Below are 12553 nucleotides of genomic sequence, written 5' to 3'. Positions count from 1 at the left end.
CCAAGCATTACGTCAATAATGTGATCAAGTACTGTAATTCTGTAAAGACTATACACAATTTTGTTTTCGTTAAAGTGTGAAATAGCTTTCTACAATGCAATGACATTAGGTCAATACTAACTTCTAACTTATAAGCTTTTTCGCGGATTATTATTTTATAAAGTTACCCGCCACTTCGTACGCAATTTCGTAGGTTTTGCCCATGTATAAGCACTTCTGGTTGGAGTTAATTATATTCCGATGCCAATGTTGAGTTTGCTTTCTTCCCACGATCAACAAGATATGTTATATGTTATGTATATACTTTTGGTCATTTTAATGTAATCTGGTCTTAATATTTTTTGCTCCAAAGTTGATTTTGCCCTGAGAAGCTTACTCTTCTCAAAAGATAACTTCGAAAGGTTTCATAAGAGTCCTTAAATGTATAAATTGTAAACGTAAACGTTAGACTAAATTGTCTCTTATATCTGCACTGCTAGTAGTTACCCGCTCCTTTGTACGCTATTTAGTAGGCTTTGCAAGTTTCTGACCACTGCTGGTTCGAGTGAATTATATTTCAGACGCCAATGTCGAGTTTGTTTTGTTGTCACGATCATTTCCTTCGTTCTTAGTATATTTTTTTCCATAGATGATTTTGTTCCGACCAAGAAAATATATATATATATATATATATATATATATATATATATCCCAGATCGGAGAAGCCTACTTATTTAAAAAGAGAACTAAGATGGGTTTTATATCAAATTTTAAATGTATAGTAAATGGTTTTTTTTTTATTTTAGAGCTGGAATTGGTACATTCGTTCAAAAGGACTTTCCAGCAAAATTACATCTATCATAGTTCTTGTTGACTGCTTCTAAGGAATAATCAGAATCAAACTCTGATTTTATGTTTTAGGACACTAAGGTAGATTAGCATTTACTTAATCGCTGAAATCTAAATTACGAATTCTTAATTACAAATCTATTCCTTAAACAAATTACTCAAAATAAATAAAACAAAATATTATGAAGCAATGATTACACAGAACAGTTGATTACATTTGAAGAGCTCGTTCGGTTATTATTTCACGACTTTAGAGTCCAAGATGGCATTGTTCCCTACTTTAAAAATTCATCCCAGGCATTTTTACATTAAACATTAAACGATGATGCCATCCTCGACAGCTGTTAAAACAAAAAAAATGTGTACACTGTTTTTTGTTGTAACTGAAACATTTAATCATGATCGAATAATATTTTCTCATTAAAAAATGACGCAACGTGTTTATGTGGACGGAGCGGCAACAGTTCTGCGGCGGCTGTAGTCTGTGTCACGCATCGATTCGGCTCATCAGAGCGCGGCACGACAAGAACCTCCTCCTCGATAATGCATACATTTCTGTGTTTGCTAACTGTCTACCACTCTACACTCATACACGAGGCAGACCTATCATCGTTATCGTTACACAAACGTAGCGCGGCACGACAAGAACCTCCTCCTCGATAATGCATACATTTCTGTGTTTGCTAACTGTGTACCACTCTACACTCATACACAAGGCAGGCATATCGTCATTATCGTTACACAAACATAGCACGGCAAGACACAACAACCCCCTCTTTGATAACGCATACATTTCTGTGTTTGCTAACTGTTTACCACTCTACACTCATACACGAGGCAGGCATATCGTCATTATCGTTACACAAACATAGCACGGCAAGACAACAACCCCCTCTTCGATAACGCATACATTTCTGTGTTTGCTAACTGTTTACCACTCTACACTCATACACGAGGCAGGCATATCGTCATTATCGTTACACAAACATAGCACGGCAAGACAACAACCCCCCTCTTCGATAACGCATACATTTCTGTGTTTTCCTAACTGTTTACCACTCTACACTCATGTACACGAGACAGACCTATCATCGTTATCGTTACACAAACATAGCACGGCAAGACAACAACCCCCTCTTCGATAACGCATACATTTCTGTGTTTCCTCACTGTTTACCACTGTACACTCATGTACACGAGACAGACCTATCATCGTTATCGTTACACAAACATAGCACGGCAAGACAACAACCCCCTCCTCGATAACGCATACAATTCTGTGTTTCCTAACTGTTTACCACTGTACACTCATGTACACGAGACAGACCTATCATCGTTATCGTTACACAAACATAGCACGGCTAGACAACAACCCCCTCTTCGATAACGCATACATTTCTGTGTTTGCGAACTGTCTAACATTCTATACTTAATACACAAGTCACATCTATCTTCGTTATCGTTACAATAAAACGACGTACAATAAAATTATGCCATGTGAACGATTGGACGTTCCTCGACTTTTCTAGTGAAAAGTATTGTTCCTCACTCCCAAACGGAATAAGGTAATTAGTTTGATATAAATACAGTAAATTATCTAATTATTTCCAAACTTTAATATTCATTGCTACATGGAAATCAGAAGACTAATAATATGTATAATACAATTCGCTATTTTCCCTCAAATGTATTTACACGAAAAAAATAATACGTATAAACATTTATAAAATGTATTAGAAACATTTATTAGCTTTCGGCTAGTCTGCTTAAATAAACTTATTTAAACAATAATTCTAAAAGTAGTATGAGGCCAGTTTGTATACCATGGATACACAGGCAAATACCTTCAAATAAAATAAAGTTATTTAAAGGAATGCTATGGTAGTTTATTACATTAAATCGATTGGCAATACTATGTTTTTACGGAATAATGTAGTTATTTTTCTAGTTTAATAATTTGTTTAATCACAACATACTGTAAGTAAAGGATACCTAAACCCTACAATTGATCAGGATATTATTATTTTTACAAGTACAACAATGTAATGTTTTAACTTAGAGCACCAAAAATTATCTACGTAATTGATGCTACCAAAAACTTAATATTATGGGAATTGTAATGAAATTGTCAAGGTAAAGCACAATAACTGTAACTTTTTTATCATATGCCGTTTAGATATTTACGTTTTAAGTATTTAAGCTGCAGCCATTTTGAAAACAAAGCTTGTAAAATATTATCTTTTTCTGTAACCAGGCCCTCGTGTCATAAACCTATATACCAGGTAAATTAAATGAAAATAACGGCTGTTTGGATAATTTTCGAGTTCCTGAAAGTTGTGACATTTCTGTTTATCTTTGGAATAAATAACTAAAAGGTTAGTTGAGAGCTCTGGAATTACCTGTACAAAAAGTTTTCTAATAACCTATCTTATTGTTTTAATTTCAATTTAGTTAGATCGAGGCTGTAAGACGACAGACAATAGTAATCCACAATTTTTAACATGAAGACAGAGAATGTAAACAAGAATAATGTAAATGACAAATTAAACAGTATACGCCACTACATCTCGCCCGATAATGTTGGACCATCTGGTGGAATTTTCAAATTATTTTTGGAATACAAGATTTTTGTTAGATCAAAGACATTTTTTCTAGTTGTGTCGACCTGAGCCCAGAACAGTAGAGATGCAGGACATCTACATGTTATCACTGAGCGGAGCGGATGTGTTATCAGTAAAGTGGTGGGGTGTGGGTGTATGCGGGCCGGGGCCGGGCAGCTGGTTGGCACCCTCACTTTATTTATTGATCCCCGTGTCGTAGCGTGGCCTGCCCGCCTGCCAACACAACTGCTGCGGGGCTCCGCTCACTGTCATAGCCATTAGATCAATATTACATCGCCTCTCTTACCCCGTTACGCTAATTTACAGTATCGCCTCTCCGAGCGTCACAATGCCCACAGTTACTACACTCCGTTATAGTAACACCACAACTGTAACAAACATGTAAACAAAACAAAAATGTCATATCTTATCTTGTAAAGTACGTTTAGTAGCCATAGACATCGCACATTCACTTCCCATCGCTTATAATATACACTCTAGACGCGTCATGTGTGAGTCCAGGGTGTAGGTGTAGTGTGAACATTAACGGAAAGTCCCAGAACAGAATGTGACAGCAGCGTCCAGGCCAGGGCCAGGTGCGGGGTCTGGCCGAGTGCCCGGCCACGACGTGCTCGGCATCCGACAGCCACATCTCCCACTGCTCACTGCTCACTGCTCACCAGCAATATTCTAAATTTATACAGCGACATCATCTACTTGCTTTCTAATAGATTTACAATTTTCCAAGTAATAGGTCTCTGAACGCTTCTCCAAGAACATCCAATAAACATATTTCTGCACTGTTCATTGTTTATATAACCCAACACCATCCTGCTGACCCGTGAAAAATGGAAAGCCCCGATGACTTAACTGTTAAGAATTTCTTGGATTAAGCAGCATTGTTGCTGAACAACAACCACTTGAAAACATTTACTCGTTTTGCCTTTAATTTATACAGCTCACCCATATTGCACGCATTCTCCATACATAGAGTATGCTTTACTTTCCAAAAAGACAAAATAGGTAGCTGCGACAGGCAACGCCATTTAGGTTTCAACACTATAAACATAGCAACATTTAAACAAACAGACCGTTACGGTAATGTCGGGTCTTTGTAGAACGATTGTAAAACTGCTGCACTATTTATACCGACATTGAAATTATATTCTCAAAAATCTGTACGCTTTTCAGAGATTCAGACTTTGCGAAATAATGTTACGTGAAAAATAAAAAACTTAAATTTTACTGTAGCGATGCTCGGATTTGTTCTGCGCACAACCAACATGCAGCACAAATTCGTCAGTTACATTTATGCCAGTCAATGTCAAATGTGTTTCACAACAAAAACACGTGAACATTGGTCGTCTTATTAGTTGTGTGTTTAAGTACACGTTCTATACTTGCTATAGTATATTCGTTCTATCTTTCGCTTTTTCAGCTTTGTATTTCCAGGCATTACTACAGGTCCCGATGTTAAGCTCCTTTTAATCGGAGGCTGCCCAAAATCTAAAAGCCATATTTTTATTTTGGTCCTCTTTCTCGGCGACAAGATCTTTGACGAAGAGAGAAGCTACTACCAAAACAGACGAACAATGCAAGATAAAGCTGAAGATGTGAATCATAGTTCTTGATTTGAATAATTATTGTATAAAACCTAAACATAAATCACTGTATAAACAATGAAATGTCTATGAATACAAACGAAAGGCTTTTCATTGGTTTCTTTGCTCGTTGGGCTAGACCGATTTGGATATTTTTGTTTTAAAATGTTCCTTATAAGCAAAACTAAGTTCTTGTGGAAAGAAAATATTTAGATTAGTTCTCGTGGAAGCAGGAAATTTAAATCTTTTGAGGGGTAGTGTAGCCTACTGCAAACACCAATGATAAAATATTAAACTTTTACTGCATGTGGCGCCGTCAGTGTCGAATTTGAAAAAAGTTAGCGTATCCTGTATATTATTTAAGGAAACACAGTTATTAATTAAATTTAAAGGAACAGCGAATATATTCACGTGAAGTATTTGAAATTGTTTCCCTTTGCAATTTGGGACGGCATATGTACATCCGAACGAATCAAAGTTGAAGAAGGCCTGGTCACTAACATAACTACCAACGAACCACCCGTTTAGTTACTAACGTGTAGGAAACAAACAAGCGCAACTGATCATGACAAAAGGGAATCAAAAAGCAATGAAGTTAAATACAAAGCACAATGTTTTAGGGACTGAGAAAACCATCTAAGGAGCTGCGGATACATTTACACTGGAATACGATACCGATTACGCATATACAAATGTATAACATTCCTAGAGTGAACCAAGGATATTTTGTATGATACAGTGAACAGGGATTGGAAAGCAAGAATATACATTGTATTGTATCAGGATTACATATACTCATCCTCTCTAAGCACTAATACCGAGGATGCAAAGGCAGCGAGCCGGGAGTAGAGCGAAAAGGAATTGCTTGTTCTTCTTTGACGCTAAAGCTAATATGGATTATACCGTGTTGAAATTTTGAACAATAACATAAATTCATCTCACATATCAATTGTTTTCGTTTCAATGTTATACCGGCTCCACCATAATACTTTCACTAAGGACTCCGACTTTAGCTCCTCCACACTAATCTAAAATAGTTCAATGTTACTGCAATATATGTATTATTGTATAAACAACCCTCACTGACAATGTATTTAATTGTTTCCCAATGACAAGGAACAATTGAGTAGCGGGAGGAGACCACAGGCAGCTGCTGCAGGGACGGTGTGTCAGGCGTCAAGAGATGTGATATCAATATGTTTACTCACGCCGACTCTGCCGCCAGTTGACGTTGGTGTTGGCACCGGCAACCCTCGGCACCTCCAGCATACTAAACTGACTGCCAGTGCTACTTGTACTCTCGGGTCGGCATTCTTTACATCATTCTGGATGTCGAACTCAAGGACGAGAGCTTTCGCAGTCAAAAAATAAGTGCGTCGCAACTCGCAACCGACATTATTCACCGACACGCCTACACAATGGCGAGGATACGCTGCACGGGCAGTGCACAGGTAACAATCGTCACGAGCGTTAACTTGTCTTTAGCTGTAGATTGAGCTTTCTATCCACGCTTCCTTGCAAAAAAACTTAAGCCGCGTTTACACTGGAGTTGACTACACGCTGCACACAAATCAATGTTGACAACTTTTAACAAAACCGTATAGAATTCGTCGTCAGTGTTGGAAATTTTCTGTATTTTCAACATTATACCAGTGATCGGTAAACATCAAAAAGTGTTGCTAACAGTCGTCTTCTTCAACGTTCACTATACTCTCCCTTCCACTGTTCTGCTACGTAGTCAATGTCATACAAACTATCAAAATCACTACTAGACATTCTGAACAAGTTTTTCGTTGTCGTCACACCTCCGCTATCTTGCTAATTGAATGGCATAATTATCATTCTAATCAGCTTTACTCAGAACCTCTTAGGCCGTCTATAACACAAGCTGCTACTACCACCCAAACTCATCCGACTGGATGAACGGACCATAAAGGTGGGCTCAAATGTCAAATTCTAAAAAAAAGACTTTCGACAGTTACCAACAATTCTTGTCTACTCTCTTTAATTGTTGCATTTGCTCAGCACGGCCAGTGAGAGCCTTCTAAGTTTGTCTAATTAGTAAGCAGTCGGCGAATTACAACATCGAACTAGAAGACTTAGTAGGCGATTTTTGTTTTTGAATAATCCCAGTTCTGTACAAGACAATTTCGAAAATACGAAAAACTAGAAGGCAAGTTTTGTTCCTGTGTGTAATTTGAATTTATTTCTCTATAAAATATGTAATATTTGTTCTTTTTCCTGTTTTGTTATTTTTTTACAACATTCAAAAGATACTGTTTTTTCTTGACTTATCAAACCAAGCCAGTACCCCATTAAATACATGCCCTAACTTCACTTTCCTAAATGATTGTTGTATTTCGTACAGTTTTCTGTTTGCTTATGTTCCTTACTTTAACACGGTGGTTAACTAATGATGCTTACGTAATTGTAGCTGAGATTAGATATTAAATTTTAAAACAAAAACTAAACATTTAAATAGTAACAATATTAAAATTTTAATGTTCCGATTTATACAAATCAAATGTACGATGTACGTAACAACAAAACATTACTTATAAGACAAATTTGCAATTCAACAAAAAATAATTTGGAAATTCATTTTTAGTATGAAAATATCAATATGGAACAATATATATATACATATATATTCCTTTCAAAAATACTTATTGTTATAAACATTGATCCAATTTTTCAGATATTTATACGCTTAATAAATGTTAGCTTTCACACGATACTAAGAAATGGGAGATATGATGTTCCATTGAGCAAACATAGAAAACATAGGGTTTGTACGTGGGCCGCAAGAGCTAGCGGGCACAATCTGCCATTAGTTGGAGCATTAGCATGGCCATTCCATAACTGAGTAAAACCGGTCCTGAGCAGGCCAGGCCAGGGCGAGCGCAGCGCCCGCATACCGCAACTCTCTGTGCTCTTGTCGCCTATTGATAGACCTCACTAGCGATTGTGTGCGTGTGCACAAGATAAAAGCAAACATTAAATGGTGGTGACACTGCCCATATTGTTGGGGGAAAGGACGGCTGTGCGGACTGAACATTCATTCTTACAGACAAGTAATAGAGCACTGTTGGTCTTATAACAACCACTTCATCCATCGGTCAGTGTTAAAATGAGAAATTTAATATTTTATAATATCACGTGGGATCTTATTATTAATATGTAATTCAATAGACCATCAAATTATGAAAAATACACGACAATGTAGCACTTAACTTTTTGTAACAGAATAACAGATTTAATGGCTGTTTACAAGTTAGAAGATCTGGCTGTACAAATACAAATTAGTGCAAAAGTTTTGACTAGACTCTGCCGTTCACACGCAACGATATTTTAATTTAAACCCTCCTTTCGATTTTCAATGTCCAATACCTGGTTATGATCAACATGGAGGAGGTGCAGTTATGTTCTGTGTTTGCTATTTTTTTATTTAGCAGGAATAGTCAATCAAAATATAAGGAACCCTAGAACTTGGTAGTGTAGATTTTGGCTTCTAAAAGGAAGCAAGTTTGCCCACGTGAGGCTCTTGAAAGTATATCGCAATGAACCAAATTAACGGAGAAGTTACTTTAGGATGACTGAAAACTGTTATACAGATATACTAACTTTGGTTTCTACACTCGTAGAGAAACAGTTGTTCGACAAACTCGCAAGATTCTTATTGCCGCACTCCCGAGTAGTATACCTGCTCTTTATTAGCCACAGCCAAGGCAAACTCCGGTACAGTCCTATAAATTTGCGACTCAGCCATGATGCTTACACAGAGACTGCAGCTAACACATACTCGTGATAATACTGTTTTAAGATTAAGTTTCATCAGTCATCTACACGCTACAACGCATTGCTCAACCTTTCAATTCGTTCCTTTTTTTCTTTTTCCTAATCTTCCATCCACAAACTACGATTGTTTGTACAAATAAACTGGAGTGTGAAAACGAGCCTACGTGTGAGATAATATCGCACTATTTACTCCATGTACTCACTCAGGTACAGGTATATTCACTTATACCTTACAAACTTTTCCCGCTTAACTTAGCATTTTGTCCATTCATTCATTTCTTACATTTCTCTTTGATTGATTCACATATAAACTACTTATTAAAATGCATATATGTCGACGCAAACGATGTCTTAAGGTTGGGACACACATAACCGCACCGCGGCCCGACACGTCAGTCGGCCGTATGCTGGCCGTCATACGGTGAAAGAATTGCAGCGCAGTTTTCAACCTGCAAGTCCATACTTGTCCGCACCGACACCAGACCGTCGTGGCCGCACCGTGCCCGCACCGTCACCGATATGTGGAGTTTGAATTTTGACGGGCACGGTGCGGTCTACGAGCGGCATCATATGTTGTTTTACTGTTGCGTTCTTCTTTTTAAAACTATTTATGTAGTCTACACACGTTCTATTTTATTGAATTTATTTAGTATAGCCTACTAACTCTACATCCTGTGTTTCGCGTACAAAATCATATTTATTGATAAAAGTAGGCTATTACATTTTTCCTTACATTAGATTAAACTAGTCATATCTTCTTATTGTGCATATTTTCTTATTATTACAACGAATTTGAAAAGCATGTTGTACATTAAGTGATTTTAAACAACTAAATTCGAACTATTAAAAAGTCTATAAACATTTTTCATTAATTAAAAAAATAACAAGCATGTAATTATTTGAGCAAAAAATCTACTTTTTCTTTGATGTTTTGAAGTTACTTGATAAATTTTATTCCGGTATTTTGTAAGAGTCATATTTAGAATGTCTCTATGACATTTTTATTTATTATTCTTTTCACTTCAATAAAGTAAAAATAAAAATATATTTTTACAATAAGATTTTTCAAACAAGAAAAAACCCATGTTAAAATAAATAATAATAATACTAAATCATTTATTTCCCCATAGTAACAAACTGAATATTACAAATAAATATTATTGCCAGTGCTTAGTAATAAATAAGACTATGACATAACGTATTTACAATAGCAGTAAATAACAAATAAAAAAAATGTTTTCTACTTACTTTATTTCTAATTTATGTACTTAGAGTAATAAAATATAAAAAGTAGGTTACATTCCTTTTAGATTTTCTTTCTTTTCTTAAACCTAATAATTAGGCCAATAGATTTACAAAATAAGGCAAATTTAGGTACCCATAAGAGGCTGTTCCTGTGTTGGGGATACTATATACAAAAAGGGTAAAAAATAAAAATAGCGGAATCGAGCAAGAATGAAATGATAAAAATTATTTGTTGTTGTAACTTATGTAGTAAATAATGTACTATTACGTTTCAAGGTTTAAATTTAGTATAACTATTGTGTGCTGAATTAAACAAAAAGGATTTATGCATGATTTACAATTCAAATATTAGGCTTTACACATGTAGCATTAAATATTATATTATAAATAATTATTTTATAATGTTCTAACTTTAAATATTATTATAACTTAGCAGACAAAACTAATCATACACTAATTTATTATCTTAAACATATACTCAATATCATTTTGACCAATCAACCATACTCTAATTTTTTTAGAAAATATATTCATGTTTCTACTATTTTTGACTAATTTTGGCAATAAATTATTTGTCCTCGGAGCTATAAAAGAAATAATTTTGTAAAATTTGTTTTTTGTATGTTCTCCAGTATATATTTTACAAATATTTACTCATGTTTTACAAATTATTATAAATGGGCTTGCAACATGGCAAACTCTCTGGCATCACACTATAGCTCTTGGGTTTAATACAAAAAACACCAAATACACTGTTTATAGTGTATTTGACCGAAATTCACTGCAATGAAACACAATGAACAAGAATTATACATTATACATTAAACATATAACCAAGATAATGATATTATTTACAAATTTTACACACTAGCTGATTGTACAAACTTTACTGTAGCATTGCAATGTATCATTCACCACAGCTATTAATAAACATAACAACAATGAAATTAACAATTTTCTCAAGCAATACTTAATCTTCCAAATATTTTTTTAAGTATCTGTCACTATTGAATTCAAAAGAAACATGCTCTAGTACAAACAGTGAGATTGTTGCGCTCGGACTGCATACGGACATGTGTGGGCCTCACGGTAACCGAGCCGAGCCCGCACCGACAATCGGCCGACTCACGTGTCGGGCACGGTGCGGTTATGTGTGTCCCAACCTTTAGTCGAATTAAAGTTTATGCCATACTGAACGACTAGGACTTTCTTTTTCCATCAACAGGTTACAAAAGAGCTATTTAAAGCATAGGTAAATTATACAATACAATGTCTACACGTAGCTGTTCTGTATGGGGAGATCCCATGAAATCTAACTAAAAATAATGAAATATAAGTATGAGCGCGTTCCGATGTGCGCAATCTTTCGTTTTTTTCCCGAAATAAACTATAAACCAAATTGTGGACAGTGAAAACTTGTGAAGATTTGAAAGTAATAGTACTGCAAGTAATATGCGTAACAGGGACAATGAGGGGGGTTTATTCAACGGAATTTCGTGAGTGAGCCTACCAAAGTATTTAACAATGTATTGAATTTGACCAAAAGTTAGCAGGCGGCGTGGTTCTGGTCGAGTCGGATGATAAGAGCTCGAGCCCCCACACGCAGCGCGCGCCACAAGACCGGCCAGACACGATAAGCCCCCCCCTCCCCTCAGGATGATAGCGAGAACGAGAACAGACGCAGTCTTGCAGCCGAACACACAACAAGAGGGCGCCGCTATTTTTGCCGCTCCCCCGCCTAGCACTCACGGCACCCATCTGGAGTCCGCTCTCTGTTTCATGGTTACAACACATTCTCACCGTAAAATCCTTTGTGTTTATCTGTTTTTATATCACATCTTCGTGATCACATTCCCGTTCAATTTTGACGCAATAGAACCTTATATGTCACTTTGCAATAATGTATTACAGCTTATTTACGTCTAAATAATGCACCGCCATAAACGTATCAATAGGGGTCTATCTGGAATACAGAACTACTGCCGTAATAGTACTGTACTACGGCCCTTGATTTACCATAATTGTAAATGTCAACAAGTTATTAAACTAGTTGTTTGAAAACACTGTTTAGATTCAAATAAGAATTTTTGTGTAGTATTTATTAGCGGAAAAGGGGTTTGTACAAATCTAATGTTAATTTACTGAGGAGTGAATGATTGTGAAGGGGAGCAGTTAGTAACACTGTACTGTCTAGAGCTGGCTAAGGTTCAGAATGTCCCTTGCTCGTGATTACCTTGTAAAATCTCAAAATATTATAGTGACACACAAATGTTACTTTTCCATAAGGTACAACAATAGCACTTACGCTTCGTGTATGTGATTGGCGGTGTCGGCGCGCTCCAGCATAGAGACGTTACGTTACGTAGGGGCGGGGGAGGGTGGGGGGACCCCTGACCTTACCTAACAACGTGGCAACGTCGCGCCACTCACTGGTCTGGTCTACACTCTACAGTGCTCTATCGCGACAACAGTGGCACGTGG

The sequence above is a fragment of the Homalodisca vitripennis genome, chromosome 3 (genome assembly GCF_021130785.1).
Source record: "Homalodisca vitripennis isolate AUS2020 chromosome 3, UT_GWSS_2.1, whole genome shotgun sequence".
Classification (NCBI taxonomy): domain Eukaryota; kingdom Metazoa; phylum Arthropoda; class Insecta; order Hemiptera; family Cicadellidae; genus Homalodisca; species Homalodisca vitripennis.
Note: the sequence above shows the minus strand (reverse complement) of the source record.